Here is a 19,870-nt window from a genome sequence, read left to right as displayed (position 1 = left end):
CCTGCTTCACTTAGATAAGGGCGGCTTTATCTGCACGCTGATCCGAGACCCATTTTACAATCAGCAGGTAAGCTTTTAACTCCAGTTAATATTCATGTAGCAGTGTAATGTGGCGCTGACCCGTATTCATTGCATTGTGGTGTATCTCGCAGCGATCAGTGGCAGGATAAAGCACGCCTGTAAACACAACGCCTTCAGATTAGCCGCCCAGCAGAATACATTTCAGACCCCGATTACTGGTTCTCAGGCGGATGTGATAAAAGTGAAAGTTACCAAGCCCTGCCCTAGAAATTAAATCGCAGTCATAAATCTCCCAGCAGGAGGGCGAGGGCTTCATCAGACGCTAATGCAGCAGGGTTATTCTCAGGATTGTGCAAGCATTCAGAGCTCAGACCACAGTTTATTGTTCTTGTGCATGTGTCAGTGGCTGCACTCTCTCCGACTCTGTGTAACACTTTCTGCCGCTTTTACAAGGCAAAGCACAGAGTGCTGGAGGAACTAAATTCAAACCTTCAGAAGGTTTAGGAAGTTTGTCATGTCCCCAGTCCTGGCTTCTCCGTGGATTGTCACCTTGTTGTTGTGGAGAAGCTTGTGTGGTCCTGAGATCCTGAGAGCGATGCCGTCTGGAGCGATGCTCCTAGTAGGGCCACCCATGGCGGTAAGGTCGAGGGGGAGGTCTCTGACAAAGAGCAATCCAACCAAGACCTCAACGGTGGAACAGGCGGAGGACGATGGCTGATTTTGTGCAAGATAAAGTCCAATAAAGCTTTATCTAACTCTCTTTGAACTTCAAGAAGTTAATTGGCCTCCACTAATTCACAACTCTCTGGGTGAAAACATTTTCTTGGAGTTCTGATTGATCTGGGGAAAGAGAAAGAAAGGACTCAGTGCTGGAGTAACTCAGCGGGTCAGGCAGCATCTGTGGAGAACATGGATAGGTGACGTTTCACAGGGTGCTGGAGTAACTCAGCGGGTCAGGCAGCATCTGTGAAGAACACGGATAGGTGACGTTTCACAGAGTGCTGGAGTAACTCAGCGGGTCAGGCAGCATCTGTGGAGAACATGGATAGGTGACGTTTCACAGAGTGCTGGAGTAACTCAGCGGGTCAGGCAGCATCTGTGGAGAACATGGATAGGTGACATTTCACAGAGTGCTGGAGTAACTCAGCGGGTCAGGCAGCATCTCTGGAGAACATGGAACATGCTGCCTGACCCGCTGAGTTACTCCAGCACTTAGTGTCCTTTTATAAATTCTGGTGCAATATATTTTTAATGGGCAGAAATGCCTGCAATTTACAGACATATGAAAGTGCAAACGATTCATCCGTTTACCATTTATAGATAAACGATAGGACCAGAACCAGGGGCCACAGTTTAAGAATAAGGAGTAAGCCATTTATAATGGAGTCTGTGGAATTCTCTGCCTCAGAGGGCGGTGGAGGCAGGTTCACTGGATACGTTCAAGAGAGAGCTAGATAGAACTCTTAAAGATAGTGGAGTCATGGGATATGGGGGGAAGGCAGGAATGGGGTACTGATTGGGGATGATCAGCCATGATCACATTGAATGGCGGTGCTGGCTCGAAGGGCCGAATGGCCTACTCCTGCACCTATTGTCTATTGTCTATTGATGCATAAATCCTTATTAATGCAAGGAAATCATCTTCAACACCTCACGACTGGCTGACAAGTATTTTTCTTAGCCCAACGTTCCAGCAAGCAGCACTATGTACCGATTCACAATGTGTAGTGTTCAATCGGAATGGAGTATTGCGTATTTACAAACATGTGGAGATGATTTTTCCGAGGGGAATCTGAATTCACGGGCTGCGTTTCAAATCAAGTGCCTTGTGACGAGTTGAACGTGTATTATGTTCCTTCTCAGATTCCCACAACATCTGTTCCATTTTTCTGCTGCGGGTGAGATACTGTGTGTATTAAATTGTATTCATAAGGTGGCTTGTGGGATTAGACAGATGAAAGAAAACAGCTGTTAGAAAATAGTCATTGTTATTCTCACAGACCTCATCAAACACATAATGATGTGAAAAATGATTTTCATTCAGCTCTCTTATTTTAGCATAAAATTAGACTAAACCCTGGCAATTAACAACAAAAGTTTAGACAGGCCCCTCGGCCCACCGAGTCCGCGCCGGCCAGCGAGCCCCGCACACTGACGCTATCCTACACACACGCTCGGGACAATTTTACACACTTACGTGACCTTTACAGGCGACTGCTGGCACCCGTGATAGGTCGCCGAAATTTTTAACACGTTGAAAACTCAGCGGCAACCAGAAAGACGGTACGACTCTTTGGTGACCTCTCACGACCATAGGAAAATTCTCACAATCATACAGGCAAACCTCTGGTGACATGTCCAGGACAAGGGGTCACAGCTTAAGGATAAGGGGGAAATCCTATAAAACCGAGATGAGAAGAACTTTTTTCACACAGAGAGTGGTGAATCTCTGGAACTCTCTGCCACAGAGGGTAGTTGAGGCCAGTTCATTGGCTATATTTAAGAGGGAGTTAGATGTGGCCCTTGTGGCTAAGGGGATCAGAGGGTATGGAGAGAAGGCAGGTACGGGATACTGAGTTGGATGATCAGCCATGATCATATTGAATGGCGGTGCAGGCTCGAAGGGCCGAATGGCCAACACCTGCACCTATTTTCTATGTTTCTATGTGACCTCTCATGACCATAGGAGTCCTCTCACGACTGTACAACCTGTGTGGTCATGAGAGGTCCCCTATGCTCCTATCTCCAGAACAAGGGGTCACAGTTTAAGGATAAGGGGGAAATCTTTTAGGACCGAGATGAGAAAAACATTTTTCACAGAGAGAGTGGTGAATCTGTGGAACTCTCTGCCACAGACGGTAGTCGAGGCCAGTTCATTGGCTATATTTAAGAGGGAGTTTGATGTGGCCCTTGTGGCCAAGGGGATCAGAGGGTATGGAGAGAAGGCAGGTACGGGATACTGAGTTGGATGATCAGCCATGATCATATTGAATGGCGGTGCAGGCTCGAAGGGCCGATTGGCCTACTCCTGCACCTATTGTCTATGTTTTCTATGTTTTCTATGGTCGTGAGAGATCTCCAAAGAGTCGGAGCGTCTTTCTGGTCACCGCTGAATTTTCAACATGTTGAAAATTTCGGCGACCTATGACGGGTGCCGGCAGTCGCCTGTAAAGGTCGCATAAGTGGGACAGGCACTTCATCCTGCAAACCAGCACGTCTTTGGAGTGTGGGAGGAAACCGGAGCACCCGGAGAAAACCCACGCAGGTCACGGGGAGAACGTACAAACTCCGCACAGGCGGAGGAACAGGCGGAGGACGATGGCTGACCTTAGTGGAGCATCACAACGGCTGGGAAGGTGGATGAAGGCTGCGGCAGAAAAGGGTCTCCGGTCGTCTTGGACTCGATGCCACTGGATCCTGACCCAGATCTGTCAAGGACCGTGGGGTGGCTGTCTGTGCACCAGTCTCCCCACGTTAAACAAAGTCACGCACAGGCGTCCTCCATATGGGGAATAGCACCCTGGAGACACCCATGGTCAGCCACGACCGAAGGGGGCCTGAGAAGACACATTAAGTTGGACTGGACTCAGCGGGACAGGCAGCATCTCTGGAGAAAACGAATGGGTGACGTTTCTGGTTTTGAACGTCTGAAAAATTGTCTCCAACCTCAGGCTAATTTCTGCTTCAGAAAACGCGATTGCATTGGCTATGTGTTGGGTGAAGTAGATGGGGTGAATGCACGGAGCCTTTATGGTGAAGAAGGTGAGGGATTTAAGGAATGCACGGGGCAACGGTGGAAGGAGCTGACGGTGGGCATGGCGCTGGGCCAGGCCCACCCCTACTTCATCCCCCCACCACACCAGGCCTTAACGTGAGGGAATAAGGAACCACACATCTCCTTGGCCCAAGATGGTGCTTCTCAGAGACGTGGATGTTGCAAGATGGTGCAGGAACATGGCGACCCTCTGCGTGCAGTTCCTGGAGAGGATCTATTGTGTAGCGCGGAAATACAGTCATAGAATTGCCCCAACAAGTCCACACCAACTAGCGATCCCCGCACAATGACACCATCCCACACTCACTAGGGACAATTCACAATTTTTAACCAAAGCCAATTGACCTACAAACCCCAACGTCTTTGGTGTATGGGATGAAGAGGAGTTGAGTAAAGGACCTATTGGACAGAGAACATAGAAGAGTACAGTACAGGAACAGGCCCTTCAGCCCTCAATGTCCGCGCCCAATATGATACCAAGTTAAACTGATCTCATATGCCTGCACGTGATCCATATCATAAGGTCAAAGAGGTCCTTCTGCAGTTGTACAGGGACCCAGTGAGACCACACCTGGAGTATAGTGTACAGTTCTGGTCCCCTAATTTGAGGAAGGATATTCTTGCTATTGAGTGAGTGCAGCGTAGGTTTACAAGGTTAATTCCCGGGATGGCAGAACTGTCATATGCTGAGAGAATGGAGGGGCTGGGCTTGTATACACAGGAGTTTAGAAGGATGAGAGGCGATCTTATGGAAACAAATACAATTATTAAGGATTTGGACACACTAGAGGCAGGAAACATGTTCCTGATGTTGGGGGAGTCCAGAACCAGGGGCCACAGTTTAAGAATAAGGGGTAAGCCATTTAGAACGGAGACGAGGAAACACTTTTTCACACAGAGAGTTGTGAGTCTGTGGAATTTTACGCCGGTTCTTTGGATACTTTCATGAGAGAGCTAGATAGGGCTCTCAAAGATGGTGGAGTCAGGGGATATGAGGAGAAGGCAGGAACGGGGTAGTGATTGTGGATGATTAGCTATGATCACATTGAATGGTGGTGCTGTCTCGATGGGCCGAATGGCCTACTCCTGCGCCTTTTGTCTATTGTCTATTGAAACCGGAGCACCCGGAGAACAGTCACAGGGAGAACGTACAAACTCCGTACTGACAGCACCCATGGTCAGGGTCTCTGGTGCTGTGAGGCAGCAACTCTATCACCACCGTGCCGCCCCTAATGCCTGTCAGAATGATTCAAGGTCTCCCTGCAGCATCTGACATGACAGAGAAGTCAACGTGGACCAGCATCAAAAACAAGAACTAATTCTAGGTGTAACTAACTGGTGCCAGGATAACAGCCTCCTCTTGAACATCAATAAAATGAAGGAGCTGATCGTGGACTTTAGGAGGGCACATCATCCGAGGACGTACACTCCATTGAGGATAAATGGGGATACTGTGGATAGGGTGAACTGTTTTCAATATCTGGGAGTCCACATCTCCGAGGATATGACATGGACATCACACGCTGCAGCACTCGTGAGTAAGGCAAGGCAGCGCCTTTACCACCTCAGGCAATTGAGGAAATTCAGAGTGTCTCCGAGGATCCCCCAGTGCTTCTACTCAGCGGCTGTGGAAAGCATCTTGTCCAGAAATATCACAATTTGGTTTGGGAACTGCTCTGCCCATGACAGGAAGGCTCTGCAGAGAGTAGCGCGTTCGGCCGAACGCACTATGAGAACTTCACTCGCCCCCTTGCAGGAACTATACATCAGGAGGTGCAACTCCAGAATAAAATCACCCTTCCACCCCAGCAACGGACTGTTCCAGCTGTTACGGTCAGGCAAACGCCTCCGTTGCCATGCTGTGAGAACGGAGAGGATGAGAAGGAGTTTCTTCCCAGAGGCCATTCAGACTGTAAACTCCTATCTCACCAGGGACTAACTTTACTGTACCAATTTACAGTTTAAAAGAACATTGCTGGGTTTTTTTCCCTTTTTTCTTCCTCCCACAATATTTAATATGTAAAAGAATATGTGATTCTGTTCCATTCTTGTTTGTTTTTTGGCAGAAAGGCCGCGAGCATTGCCACTTTTCATTTCACTGCACATCTCGTTTGTGCATGTGACGAATAAACTTGACTTGACTTGAAGTCTGTCCAACCTCTTCCTGTAGCTGAAACCCTCTAATCCAGGCAGCGCTGTGGAAAACCTCCTCTGCACCCTCTCCAAAGCCTCCACATCCTTCCTGTAATGGGGTCGACCAGAACTGCACGTAATACTACAAATGCGGCCTAAACATAGCTTCATAAAGCTGCACCATGATACTGGAAAAGTAATTCCCAGAGATTTGTGTTGTCGCTTACCTGATCAATGCACAACTTTGCAGGATCAATTTTTTTTGTTTTTTTTGTATATTTTATTAGAAGTTAATACAGTACAAAACAGTACAGTGGAACCTAATTTTAGGTGCCAACTATGTTATACCGTAATCCATTCTATCTACAACCTCTAGTTTTATGTTTTGAGAAGGAAGTAAGCAAGACAACAATAGAAAGGGGAAAAAGACGAAAAATAGATGGTAGAGAATAGAAAAACGTGAAGTGTGTATATATATATAAAAAAAAAGAAAAAGTGGAAAGTAGAAATTGGAGAGAAGTCCCCTTAAAAGAGAGATTTTCAAATCTTTATTCGGAGATGTAGATCTATCCACGGCATGATTGCAGGATTAGTTAAGAGTCAAGCTTTCCCTCTCCAATAGCTCTCCCGCAGACTTCAGTTCCACCAGTCAGTCCTGACGGCTTTTCACAAGTGTTTCATTGAATCGGTAATAACTTTCAAAATGTCAGCCTGGTTTGGGTCACTGTCCAACATACATCGCAGCCCACTAAGACATAATCCTGTCAATGAGCAGCAAAATAATCGGATTGGAGCAGGAACCACTTGATCAGTATTTGCAATAGAAGGAGTAAATTAAAAGGAACACAAATAGCCTCAGACACCACTCACTCACTGCACAGCCAATACAGTCTTCCACCCTCAGGCCAGAGATACAGGTCACTCACACTAAGAGAGCCATGTCGAGTTTTGTGCCTACATCTAACAGACATGAATATTTGATCAATTTATTTATTCATCTATCTATATATACATTTTTAACATTCTTTTAACGTTTTTTATTGCCTATTCTTCATGTATTGTGCTTTGCAAGTTATTACCTACTGACCACTCCGCTCAGTCCGCATAAACCTACCTGATCTCCCGGATGCTGAGCACTTCAACTCCCCCTCCCATTCCCAATCGGACCTTTCTGTCCTGGGCCTCCTCCATGGCCAGAGTGAGGCCCAGCACAAATTGGAGGAACAGCACCTCATATTTCGCTTGGGCAGTTTACACCTCAGCGGTATGAACTTTGACTTCTCTAACTTCAGATAGCCCTTGCTTTCTCTCTCCATCCCATTCCCCTTCCCAGTCTTACTGTCTCCGACTACAGTCTACCTTTGGCCAGCCCTCTCCCCCCGACATCAATCTGAAGAAGGGTCTCGGCCCGAAATGTTGCCCATTCCTTCCTTCGAGAGATGCTGCCTGTCCCGCTGAGTTACTACAGCATTTTATGTCTAGCTTGACATAATGTTTGGCGCAGTTTAGTTTAGTTTAGTTTAATTTAGTTTATAGATACAGCATGAAAACACATCACTATGTTGGGGTAGATAAAAATGCTGGAGAAACTCAACGGGTGAGGCCGCATCTATGGAGCGAAGGAATAGGCGACGTTTTGGGACAAAACCCTTCTTCAGACTTCTAAGTGGGGTATTTACTTCACTTTAGTTTAGTCTAAATAGCCCCTTCGGCCCACCGAGTCCACGTTGGCCATCGATCCACCGACTTAGGTTTAGGTTGAGATGGGAGACCTTCCAAGGGCTGTAGGGTTTAATCATGTATAGTCTTTCTGCTGACTGGTTAGAACACAACAAAAGCTTTTCACTGTACCTCGGTACACGTGCCAATAAACTACACTGGACAAGTTTTTCATGCAGAGGGTCGTGAGTGTGTGGATCGAGCTGCTGGAGGAAGTGGTCTGAAGAAGGGTCTCGACCCGAAACTTCACCCATTCCTTCTCTCCAGAGATGCTGCCTGTCCCGCTGAGCTACTCCAGCATTTTGACAATAGACAATAGGTGCAAGAGTAGGCCTTCGAGCCAGCACCACCATTCAATGTGATCATGGCTGGTCCTCCACAATCAGTACCCCGTTCCTGCCTTCTCCTCATACCTCCTGTCTCCGCTATTTTTAAGAGCCCTATCTAGCTCTTGAAAGTATCCTGAGAACCGACCTCCACCTGAGGCAGAGAATTCCACATCTCCGTTCTAAATGGCTTACTCCTTATTCTTCATCTGTGCCTATCTTTGCTAGAGACAGATGCACTTAGCGTTTAAACGACCTTTGGACAGGTACTTGGATGGGAAAGGTGGAAAGGGATTTGGGCTTGTTACAGGCAAATGCGATTAGCCTCAATATGCACCGTGTTTGGCATGGATGCATTGGGCCTGAGGGACTGCCTTTGAGCTGAGCAACTCTACGAGTCTTGTGTTGGTTTACCCGAAGCAGCGTCATTAAAAAAAACAATGACCGTACTCCAATGTGGTGTCCGACGTCGGAGTTCCGATCATCCCGGCGAGAGGGCTTGAACATCGGGCGGGCCGCAGAGGAGGGTTCAAAGGTCCCGACCACGGGTGAACAATGAGGAAGATGCCTGAACTTACATCCCAGTGGGAAACGTTGATTCCACTGTGGTGGATGTTTATGTTAAACTCTCTCATTTAATGTGTTATAGACAACAGACAATAGACAAGAGGTGCAGGAGTAGGCCATTCGGCCCTTTGAGCCAGCACCGCCATTCAATGTGAACATGGCCGATCATCCACAATCCCATTCCTCCCTTCTCCCCATATCCCCTGACTCCACTATCTTTAAGAGCCCTACCTAGCTCTCTCTTGAAAGCATCCAGAGAACCGGCCTCCACCGCCTTCTGAGGCAGAGAATTCCACACTCACAACTCTCTGTGTGAAAAAGTTTTTCCTCATCTCCGTTCTAAATGGCTTACTCCTTATTCTTAAACTGTGGCCCCTGGTTCTGGACTCCCCCAACATCGGGAACATGTTTCCTGCCTCTAGCATGTACATGCCCAAGTGTCCTTTTTATTCGTATGGCTGCACAGTAACTCAGATTTGAACTTGAACTTGAGTACACAGGTCCACCGCTGATAATCCGGCACCCTCTGTTCCAGAGCCTTTCTGGATTATCCATGTCGCCAGACCAACAGAGGTCACGGCCTCCGAGAGGAGACCAACGGTACCGGAATGTTCTGCCATGGCCGCCGAGGGGCCGAGATACCAGCCCCGCAAAATCAGCCTCGGATGTCGGCTACGGGAACGGATCTGCCGGCTCCTGCTGGGCCGGAGTTCCAGAACCGGACTCTACCTCTGCGCCACAGTGTTGCCCGATATGAGCCAAACACAGGCTGATGAGACTAGTGGGTCGGTGTGGGCAAGTTCTATTACTCTAAAGGGCCTGTCCCACTTGGCGATTTTTTCGGCGACTGCCGGCGTCATATCAGTGTCGCCAAAAGATTTTGAACATTTTTAAACCCTGCGGGCGCCAAAAAAAATGTTATGACACTTGAAAAAACAACGCGCTTCAAACGTCATCACGCTGCGTCACGCCACGTATTTTCCTGTGACCTGGTACGTCAGTCAACGACTTCAGCAGTCGCTGAAAAAAATTGCCAAGTAGAAATAGACATAGACATAGAAAATAGGTGCAGGAGGAGGCCATACGGCCCTTCGAGCCAGCACCGCCATTCATTGTGATCATGGCTGATCGTCCCCAATCAATAACCCGTGCCTGCCTTCTCCCCATAATCCCTTGATTCCACTAGCCCCTAGAGCTCTATCTAACTCTCTCTTAAATCCATCCAGTGACTTGGCCTCCACTGCCCTCTGTGGCAGGGAATTCCACAAATTCACAACTCTCTGGGTGAAAACGTTTTTTCTCACCTCAGTCTTAAATGGCCTCCCCTTTATTCTAAGATTGTGGGCCCTGGTTCTGGACTCGCCCAACATTGGGAACATTTTTCCTGCATCTAGCTTGTGCAGTCCTTTTACATGTTTCTGTAAGATCTCCCCTAAATTCCAGTGAATACAAGCCTAGTCTTTTCAATCTTTCCTTATATGGGACAGGCCATTGAAAAAGTGCTCGTTTAGACAATTCTCAAGTGCTAACAGCAATTCTACTTCAAACACACAGTCACGTTGCACACTCTCGCCATTCTCTGGTTGGAAATTAGAGAGCAAGAATATTTCTATGTCTAGAACATCATACAACGTGGAAACAGGCCATTTGGCCCATCATATCCACACTGATTAACGGGCTACCATCTGTACCGATCCCATCTTCCAACAGTTGGCCTGTGGCGAGCTATTACTGAGGGGTGATGCTTTCACACAGAGGGTTTTGTGGAACGAGCTGCCAGAGGAAGTGATGGGGACAGAAGCAATTACAAGATGTCAAAGGCATTTGGACAGGGACGTGGGTTGGCATTGTGTAGAGGGATTTAGGCTTATTACGAGCAAGTGCGATTAGCAGAGATAGGCATCCTGTTTGTATGGATGACTTGGGCCAGAATCATAGAGTTATAGGCATCCAGCACAGAAACATCAGCCCAACTCATCCAGGCCGACCAACATCTAATATAGTACCATTTGCCCATGGTTGGACCATATTGTCCAAATATTTCCTATGCGTGTAGCTGTCCAAGTGTCTGTTCAATCATCATCATCATCATACTCCATTAGCCAAGTATGTTTTGCAACATATGAGGAATTTGATTTGCCGTACAAAAAGCAACAGAACACACAAAATACATTTTAACATAAACATCCACCACAGTGACTCCTCCACATTCCCCACTGTGATGGAAGGAGAAAAATAGTTCAATCTCTTCCCTTCTTTGTCCTCCAGTGGTCGGAGGCCTCGAACCTTCCGTTGACGGGACAATCTTACTCCCGTAGCTGGTGGCGGGCCTCCTCGTTGGGGCGATCAAGCTCCTGCATCGGGGGAAATTGTCTTGATAGTCCCTGCCTCAACTACCTGCTCCATACACCCACCACGCACTTTGTGGAACATTTGCCTGTCAGGTTTGTATTAAATCTTGTCCCTGTCACGTTCTCCCCTTACGCACAAAATGTAATTCACATTACTCCCTTTATCCTGCATCAGTCGGCTGTAGACGCCTTGATGGTAATTAATCACGTACAGCCTTTCCGCTAATTGGAGAGCACACAACAAATACGCTTGTCACTCTACCTCAGTACACGTGACTCCGTGGAGCGTCACCTTGTCGTGGTGGAGAAGCTTGTGTGGACCTGAGATCCTGAGAGCGATGCCGTCTGGAGCTATGCTCCTGGTAGGGCCACCCATGGCGGTAAGGTCGAGGGGGAGGTCTCTGACAAAGAGCCAATCCAACCAAGCCCTCAACGGTGGAACAGGCGGAGGACAATGGCTGACCTTAGTGGAGCGTCACAACGGCTGGGAAGGCGGATGAAGGCTGCAGCAGAAAAGGGTCTCCAGTCGTCTTGGACTCCATGCCACTGGATCCTGACCCAGATCTGTCAAGGACCGTGGGGTGGCTGTCTGTGCACCAGTCTCCCCACGTTAAACAAAGTCACGCATAGGCGTCCTCCATGTGAGGACAGTCATAATCGTTTCCAGTGACCGCCGAGGGTGATGATGATGAATAAACTGATAATTTACTTTAGTTTAGTTTAGAGATACAGTTCTAAAACAGGCCCTTCTGCCCACCGAGTCCACAACGACCAGCGATCCCCGCACACTAATACCATCCTACACACACTAGGGACAACTTACATTTATACCACGCCAATTAACCTACAAACCTGCACGTCTTTGGAGATTGGGAGGAAGGTGAAGATCTCAGAGAAAACCCACGCAGGTGACGGGGAGAACGTACAAACTCCGTACAGACAGCACCCGTAGTCAGGATCGAAACCATGTCCCTGGTGCTATGAGGCAGCATGTGTATCGCTGAGCTGGAGTAACTCAACAGGTTAGGTAGCATCTCTGCCAAGTTCAACCATTCTCCTCTGCCTGCACGTGATCCATATCACTCTAATCAATAAATATCCATGCGCCTATCCAAAACCCTTGTTAACACTACTATCGTATCTTCCCCCACCACCACCCCCGGCAGCATGTTCCAGGCACCCACAACGCTCTGTGTAAAAAAACTTGCTCCTCACATCCCCTTTGCCCCCCTCCTGCCCCCCCCCCCCCCCCCCCCCCCCCCCCCCCCCCCCTCACTTTACAAATGTACACTCTATTAGTCAGGGGATATGGGGGAGAAGGCAGGAACGAGGTACTGATTGTGGATGATCAGCCATGATCACATTGAATGGCGGTGCTGGCTCGAAGGGCCGAATGGCCTACTGCTGCACCTATTGTCTATTGTCTATTGTCTATTGTCTATTACCTATTTCAGACTTTAAAAATAAATTATTATACATTTCAGAAAGTACTTTCACCAAGTTCTAATTACTGCCTAAAATGTCAATATTAACCATATTTTAAAAATTCTGTTTGGATCATTCTGTGTTAATTAATATACAAACGCCTGCATATTGTGAACTCCTACAGCTCATCCTGACAATTTTATTAATGAGCACTAAATCGCTGAAAATAGCAGCGTACAGCTCCACATCTGTGCCTGAAACACACTCAATAACTTCTCAATTAGGCAGAGCTGACAGTTCATAAACTTTGGATAAGCTAACTTGTCGCCTGTTCGTGATTATCCAGTATGAATATTCAATGTTGATTACTTGTTCAGTTCAGTGTAGTTTATTGTCACGTGTGCCGAGGTACAGTGAAAAGCTTTTGTTGCGTGCTAACCAGTCAGCGGAAAGACAATACATGATTACAATCGAGCCGTCCACAGTGTACAGATACATGATAAAGGGAATAACGCTTAGTGCAAGGTAAAGTCAGCAAAGTCTGATCAAAGATAGTCACCAATAAGGTAGATAATAGTTCAGCACTGCTCTCTGGTTGTGGTAGGATGGTTCAGTTGCCTGATAACAGCTGGGAAGAAACTGTCCCTGAATCTGGAGGTGTTGCGTTTTCACACTTCTGTACCTCTTGCCCGATGGGAGAGGGGAGAAGAGGGAGTGGCCAGGGTGCGACTGGTCCTTGATGATGCTGCTGGCCTTGCCGAGGCAGCGTGAGGTGTAGCTGAGATTACCAGAACCTTTATTGAATGCTTTCGCATCGAAAGTGGTCTAATCTTTTAATCTTTAAGAAGGAACTGCAGATGCTGGAAAAATCGAAGGTACACAAAAATGCTGGAGAAACTCAGCGGGTGAGGCAGCATCTATGGAGCGAAGGAAGAGGCGACGTTTCGGGTCGAGACCCTTCTTCAGACTGATGTGGAGGTGGGGGGGAGCGGGAAGAAGAAAGGAAGAGGCGGAGACAGTTGGCTGTGGGGAAGGGGAGGGGAGAGAGGGAGAAAGCAAGGACTACCTGAAATTGGAGAAGTCAATGTTCAACTTAATCTTTTAATCTGATCAGGACTCGAGGGCCTGAGTTATAGGGAGAGGTTGGGCAGGCTGGGACTCTATTCCAGGGAGAGCAGGAGGATGAGGGGTGATCTTATAGAACTGTAAAAATTCATGAGCGGAATAGGTAGGCACTGTGACACAGCGGTAGAGTTGCTGCCTCACAGAGACCCGGGTTCCATCCTGACTACGGGTGCTGTCTGTACGGAGTTTGTACGTTCTCCCCGTTACCTGCGTGGCTTTCCGCTGGGTTCTCCGTTTTCCTCCCACACTCCAAAGCCGTGTGGATTTGTAGGGTCATTGACTTTGGTACAATTGTAAATTGTCCCGAGTGTGAGTAGGATAGTGTCCGTGTGTGGGGATCGCTGGTCTGCACAGACTCGGTGGGCGGAAGGGCCTGTTTCCGCGCTGTATCTCCAAACAAACAAAAACGAAACTAAATGCATCATACTTACGAGAGTCTCTCATGAATGTGTTCACACATGGAACACTTGTACTTAGAACCTCAGCTAATTAAAACACTTGGCTTCACCTCATGTATTAGTCAGTTCTTTGTTCTACTTCACCTGCGTGTGTTTTCTCCGGGTGCTCCGGTTTCCTCCCACACTCCAAAGACTGACAGGCTTGCAGGTTTTTCACACAGAGAGTTGCGAGTCTGGGGAATTCTCTGCCTCAGAGGGCGGTGGAGGCCGGTTCTCTGGATATTTCAAGAGAGAGCTAGATAGGGCTCTTAAAAATAGCGGAGTCAGGGAATATGGGGAGAAAGCAGGAACGGGGTACTGATTGGGGATGATCAGCCATGATCACATTGAATGGCGGTGCTAGCTCGAAGAGCTGAATGGCCAACTCCTGCACCTATTAGAAACTAGGACCATAGAAAATAGGTGCAGGAGGAGGCCATTCGGCCCTTCGAGCCAGCACCAACATTCATTGTGATCATGGCTGATCGTCCCCTATCAATAACCCGTGCCTGCCTTCTCCCCATATCCCTTGACTCCACTAGCCCCTAGAGCCTATCTAACTCTCACTTAATATTGTCTATTGTCTATTGTTCATTGAGTATGGTAAAATTGTAAATTGTAAATTGTCCCGAGTGTGCGTGTGGGACAGCGTGCGAGTGCGGGGATGGCTGGTCGGCGCGGACTCGTGGGGCGAAGGGGTCTGTTTGCGCTACTTATCTCCACAATCTAAAGCTGCAAGGGGAGGTTGAAGTCACCGGGTTTGTTTTCCCCTGTCTGTGTGACACAGATTAACTATCATGCCTGCATCGTAAATTGTACAACCAATTACTTCCCCTAAATGACTGTGGTGAATTTAATCGCATTAATGAGGCAAATCCAATACTTTTGCGGCGCGCATTAAGGGAATCACAATGAGGTGGTAAATCTTTGGGCTTTGATTCTTTCTGTGGGTACAACAGTGAGGATATTTACGATGTTCCAGAATTAATTGTATTCCACTTTCCTTCCCAGAAATGTCTGTCTTTTAGACTAATACTGCCCTGCTCCGTGAACATGACTCTACTGATAATGTACAGGACTACTGGAAGCGAGATGGCACGGTGGCGCAGCGGTAGAGTAGCTGCCTCACAGCGCCAGAGACCCGGGTTCAATCCTGACTACGGGTGCTGTCTGTATGGGGTTTGTACGTTCTCCACGTGACCTGCGTGGGTTTTCTGCAGGATCTCCATCTCTCCCCTTCCCCTTCCCCCCCCCCCCCCCCCCCCCCAAACCCACCCGCTGTGAAATGTCACCCATCCATGTTCTCCACAGATGCTGCCTGACCCGCTGAGTTACTCCAGCACTCTGTGAAACGTCACCTATCCATGTTCTCCACAGATAGAAACATAGAAACATAGAAATTAAGTGCAGGAGTAGGCCGTTCGGCCCTTCGAGCCTGCACCGCCATTCAATTTGATCATGCCAGATCATCCAACTCAGTATCTCGTACCTGCCTTCTCTCCATACCCCCTGATCCCCTTAGCCACAAGGGCCACATCTAACTCCCTCTTAAATATAGCCAATGAACTGGCCTCAACTACCCTCTGTGGCAGAGAGTTCCAGAGATTCACCACTCTCTGTGTGAAAAAAAAACACTCTCTGTGTGAAAAAAAAATGCTGCCTGACCCGCTGAGTTACTCCAGCACTCTGTGAAACGTCACCTATCCATGTTCTCCACAGATGCTGCCTGACCCGCTGAGTTACTCCAGCACTCTGGGAAACGTCACCTATCCATGTTCTCCACAGATGCTGCCTGACCTGCTGAGTTACTCCAGCACTCTGTGAAACGTCACCTATCCATGTTCTCCACAGATGCTGCCTGACCCGCTGAGTTACTCCAGCACTCTGTGAAACGTCACCCATCCATGTTCTCCAGGGATGCATCTGCAGTTCCTTGCTTCCGTCATGGCTGGTTTTGCTATTTCCTTACTCTGGCCTTTCGTTAAATAGGAACTGAGGAACTGAGTTTGAGTGTGTTCCAACATTGACGTTAATTACGGCTGATGTATATCATGCCACAGTAAAGATTCCGTGCCAACAAGATTCCATCAGTCTCAAGGCACTCCAGCTCAACCTATTTTACTGTCTTGCATACGTCAATTGCAAGTTATTAACACTGACCGGATTGTTGTAGAACATATTAAAACAAGCATTAAAATAGATTAACGCAGAGATCCAAATATATTCACTGTCAGTCAGTAAAGTCATCTATGACTGTCAAAAATTACAGGCTTTAGATTTTTGAGATACAGCACGGAAACAGGAGATACTTGATTAGTACGGGTGTCGGGGGTTATGGGGAGAAGGCAGGAGAATGGGGTTAGGAGGGAGAGTTAAATCAACCATGATTGAATGGCGGAGTAGACCTGATGGGCCAAATGTCCTAGTCATGCTCCTATCACTTATGACCATATGACAATAGACGTTCGACAATAGATGCAGGAGTAGGCCATTCGAGCCCGCACCGCCGTTCTATGTGATCATCCACAATCAGTGCCCCGTTCCTGCCTTCTCCCCATATCCCCTGCGCTATCTTTAAGAGCCCTGTCTAGCTCTCTCTTGAAAGTATCCAGAGAACCGGCCTCCACCCCCCTCTGAGGCAGAGAATTCCACAGACTCACAACTCTCTGTGCGAAAAAGTATTTCCTCATCTCCGTTCTAAATGGTTTACCCCTTATACATAAACTGTGGCCCCTGGTTCTGGACTCCCCCAACATCGGGAACATGTTTCCTGCCTCTAGCATGTTCAAACCCTTAATATTCTTATATGATATCCTCTCATCCTTCTAAATTCCACAGTGTACAAGCCCAGCCGCTCCATTCTTTCAGCATATGACAGTCCCGCCACCCCGGGAATTTACCTTGTGAATCTCCCTCAATAGCAAGAATGTCCTTCCTCAATTTAGGGGACCAAAACTGCACACAATGCTCCAGGTGTGGTCTCACCAGGGCCCTGTACAACTGCCGAGGGCTTCTTTGACCTTATGATTTGGATCTCGTGCAGGCAGATGAGATCAGTTTAACTTGATATCATATTGGGCCGATGGGCCTGTTCCTGTACTGTACTGTTCTAATGTTCTCTGTTCTATAGGTCAAGTCCCCAGAAGGCAAATTAAAGTTCATGATGCTGCGATAGGGCAAGACCTCGTAATATGAATAACTGATCAAGTAAGCGTAGCTTTTAAATGAAACGGCAATATCACCACACTGACACTCCATATCCAGTAAATCTCTGCTATTATAATGGTGTCGTACCTGATTTATTTCAAATAGATTTATTCGATTAAAGTCATCGTCACGAGAATTTCATTCAAGTGTACAAAGCATTTGGATGTTCATATTTTACTGCGTAGTTCCAGAGAAATAAGTTGCCAGTATTTAGTCACCATTATTACAAATTTATTTCAATCGGGCAAAGGTGCGACATGACTGTGTAAGTGTCAGGAAGTCATGATGAAGCATATCGGCCGCTGTTGGAGTATTGCGGGCAGTTCTGGTCGCCCCATTACAGGAAGGATGTGGAGGCTTTATCTCACCCTATCTTCTTTTTTACCTTAATTTTACCCTTGTAATGTCATTGCTGAGGTGACCCGTTGTCTAGTGAAACACATTTCATTGTACCGTTGACCCTTTGTTAACCAATACATGGTAAATAATCTGAACTGAAGGTGTAGAGAAGGTTTAACAGAGCGATGCCTGGATTAGTGGGTGTAAGGATTGATAAACAATAGACAATAGACAATGGGTGCAGGAGTAGACCATTCGGCCCTTTGTGCCAGCACCGCCATTCAATGTGATCATGGTTGATCATCCCCAATCAGTACCCCGTTCCTGCCTTCTCCCCATATCCCCCGACTCCGCTATCTTTAAGAGCCCTATCTAGCTCTCTCTTGAAAGCATCCAGAGAACCGGCCTCCACTGCCTTCTGAGGCAGAGAATTCCACAGACTCACAACTATCTGAGTGAAAAAGTATTTCCTCGTCTCCATTGGATCGTTTGGAGATGAGATAAAATTGGATTGTTTTCTCCGGAACGTTGGAGGTTGAGGTGAGACCTATAGACTTTAGACTTCAGAGAAACAGGCCCTTCAGCCCACTCAGTCCACACTGACCAGTGACCCCCGCACACTAACACTATCCTACACACACTAGGGACAATTTACTATTTTACCGAAGCCAATTAACCTACACGTCTTTGGAGTGTGGGAGGAAACCTGAGGAAGGGCATTCTTGCTATTGAGGGAGTGCAGTGTAGGTTCACAAGGTTAATTCCCAGCATGGCGGGACTGTCATATGCTCAGAGAATGGAGCGGCTGGGCTTGTATACTCTGGAGTTTAGAAGGATGAGAGGATATCTTATTGAAACATATAAGATTATTAAGGGTTTGGAAACGCTAGAGGTAGGAAACATGTTCCCAATGCAGTTTAGGAATAAGGGATAAGCCATTTAGAATGGAGACGAGGAAACACTTTTTGACACTGAGTGGTGAGTCTGTGGAATTCTCTGCCTCAGTGGGCGGTGGAGGCCGGTTCTCTGGGTACTTTCAAGAGAGAGTTAGATGGAACTCTTAGGAATGGTAGAGTCAGGGGATATGGGGAAAAGGCAGGAACGGGGTACTGATTGGGGACGATCAGCCATGATCACATTGAATGGCGGAGCTGGCTCGAAGGGCCGAATGGCCTACTCCTGCACCTATTGTCTATTGTCTAATGTCTATTGTCGCCTGGAGAAAACCCACGCAGGTCACGGGGAGAATGTACAAACTCCCTACAGACAGCATCAGTAGTCAGGATGGAACCCGGGTCCCTGGCGCTGAGAGGCAGCGACTCTACCACTGCGCCACCGTGCCATCACTTTAGTTCAGTTTAGCTTATTGACACATGTACCAAGGTACATTGAAAGGCTTTTTTTTCTATGCTATCTAATCAACGGAAGGAAAATATATGATTACAATTGGACCATTTACAGTATAAAGATACATGATAAGGGAATAACATTTAGTGCAAGGTAAAGCCTGCAAAGTCCAGTCAAGGATAGACCGAGGGTCACCAATGAGGTAGATAGTAGTTCAGCACTGCTCTCTGGTTGTGGTAGGATGATTCAGTTGCCTGATAACAGCTGGGAAGAAACTGTCCCTGAATCTGGAGGTGTGCGTTTGTTTTCACACTTCTGTATCTCTTGCCGGATGGGAGAGGGGAGAAGAGGGAGTGGCCAGGGTGCGACTGGTCCTTGATGATGCTGCTGGCCTTGCCGAGGCAGCGTGAGGTGTAGATGGAGTCAATGGAAGGGGGGTTGGTTTGTGTGATGGTCTGGGACCAATAACAAAGTTACAGACTATATTCAGTGTGTTTTGGTGGCAAAAACAGGAAAGCAGACTATTATCTAAATGGTGGCCGATTGGGAAAGGGGGAGATGCAGCGAGACCTGGGTGTCATGGTACACCAGTCATTGAAGGTAGGCATGCAGGTGCAGCAGGCAGTAAAGAAAGCGAATGGTATGTTGGCTTTCATAGCAAAAGGATTTGAGTATAGGAGCAGGGAGGTTCTACTGCAGTTGTACAGGGTCTTGGTGAGACCACACCTGGAGTATTGCGTACAGTTTTGGTCTCCAAATCTGAGGAAGGACATTATTGCCATAGAGGGAGTGCAGAGAAGGTTCACCAGACTGATTCCTGGGATGTCTGGACTGTCTTATGAAGAAAGACTGGATAGACTTGGTTTATACTGTCTAGAATTTAGGAAATTGAGAGGGGATCTTATAGAAACTTACAAAATTCTTAAGGGGTTGGACAGGCTAGATGCAGGAAGATTGTTCCCGATGTGGGGGAAGTCCAGGACAAGGGGTCACAGCTTAAGGATAAGGGGGAAATCCTTTAAAACCGAGATGGGGAGAACTTTTTTCACACAGAGTGTGGTGAATCTCTGGAACTCTCTGCCACAGAGGGTAGTTGAG

The sequence above is a fragment of the Leucoraja erinacea genome, chromosome 41 (assembly GCF_028641065.1).
Source record: "Leucoraja erinacea ecotype New England chromosome 41, Leri_hhj_1, whole genome shotgun sequence".
NCBI lineage: Eukaryota > Metazoa > Chordata > Chondrichthyes > Rajiformes > Rajidae > Leucoraja > Leucoraja erinaceus.
The sequence above is the reverse complement of the archived record's forward strand: the minus strand, read 5'-3'. Positions refer to the sequence as shown.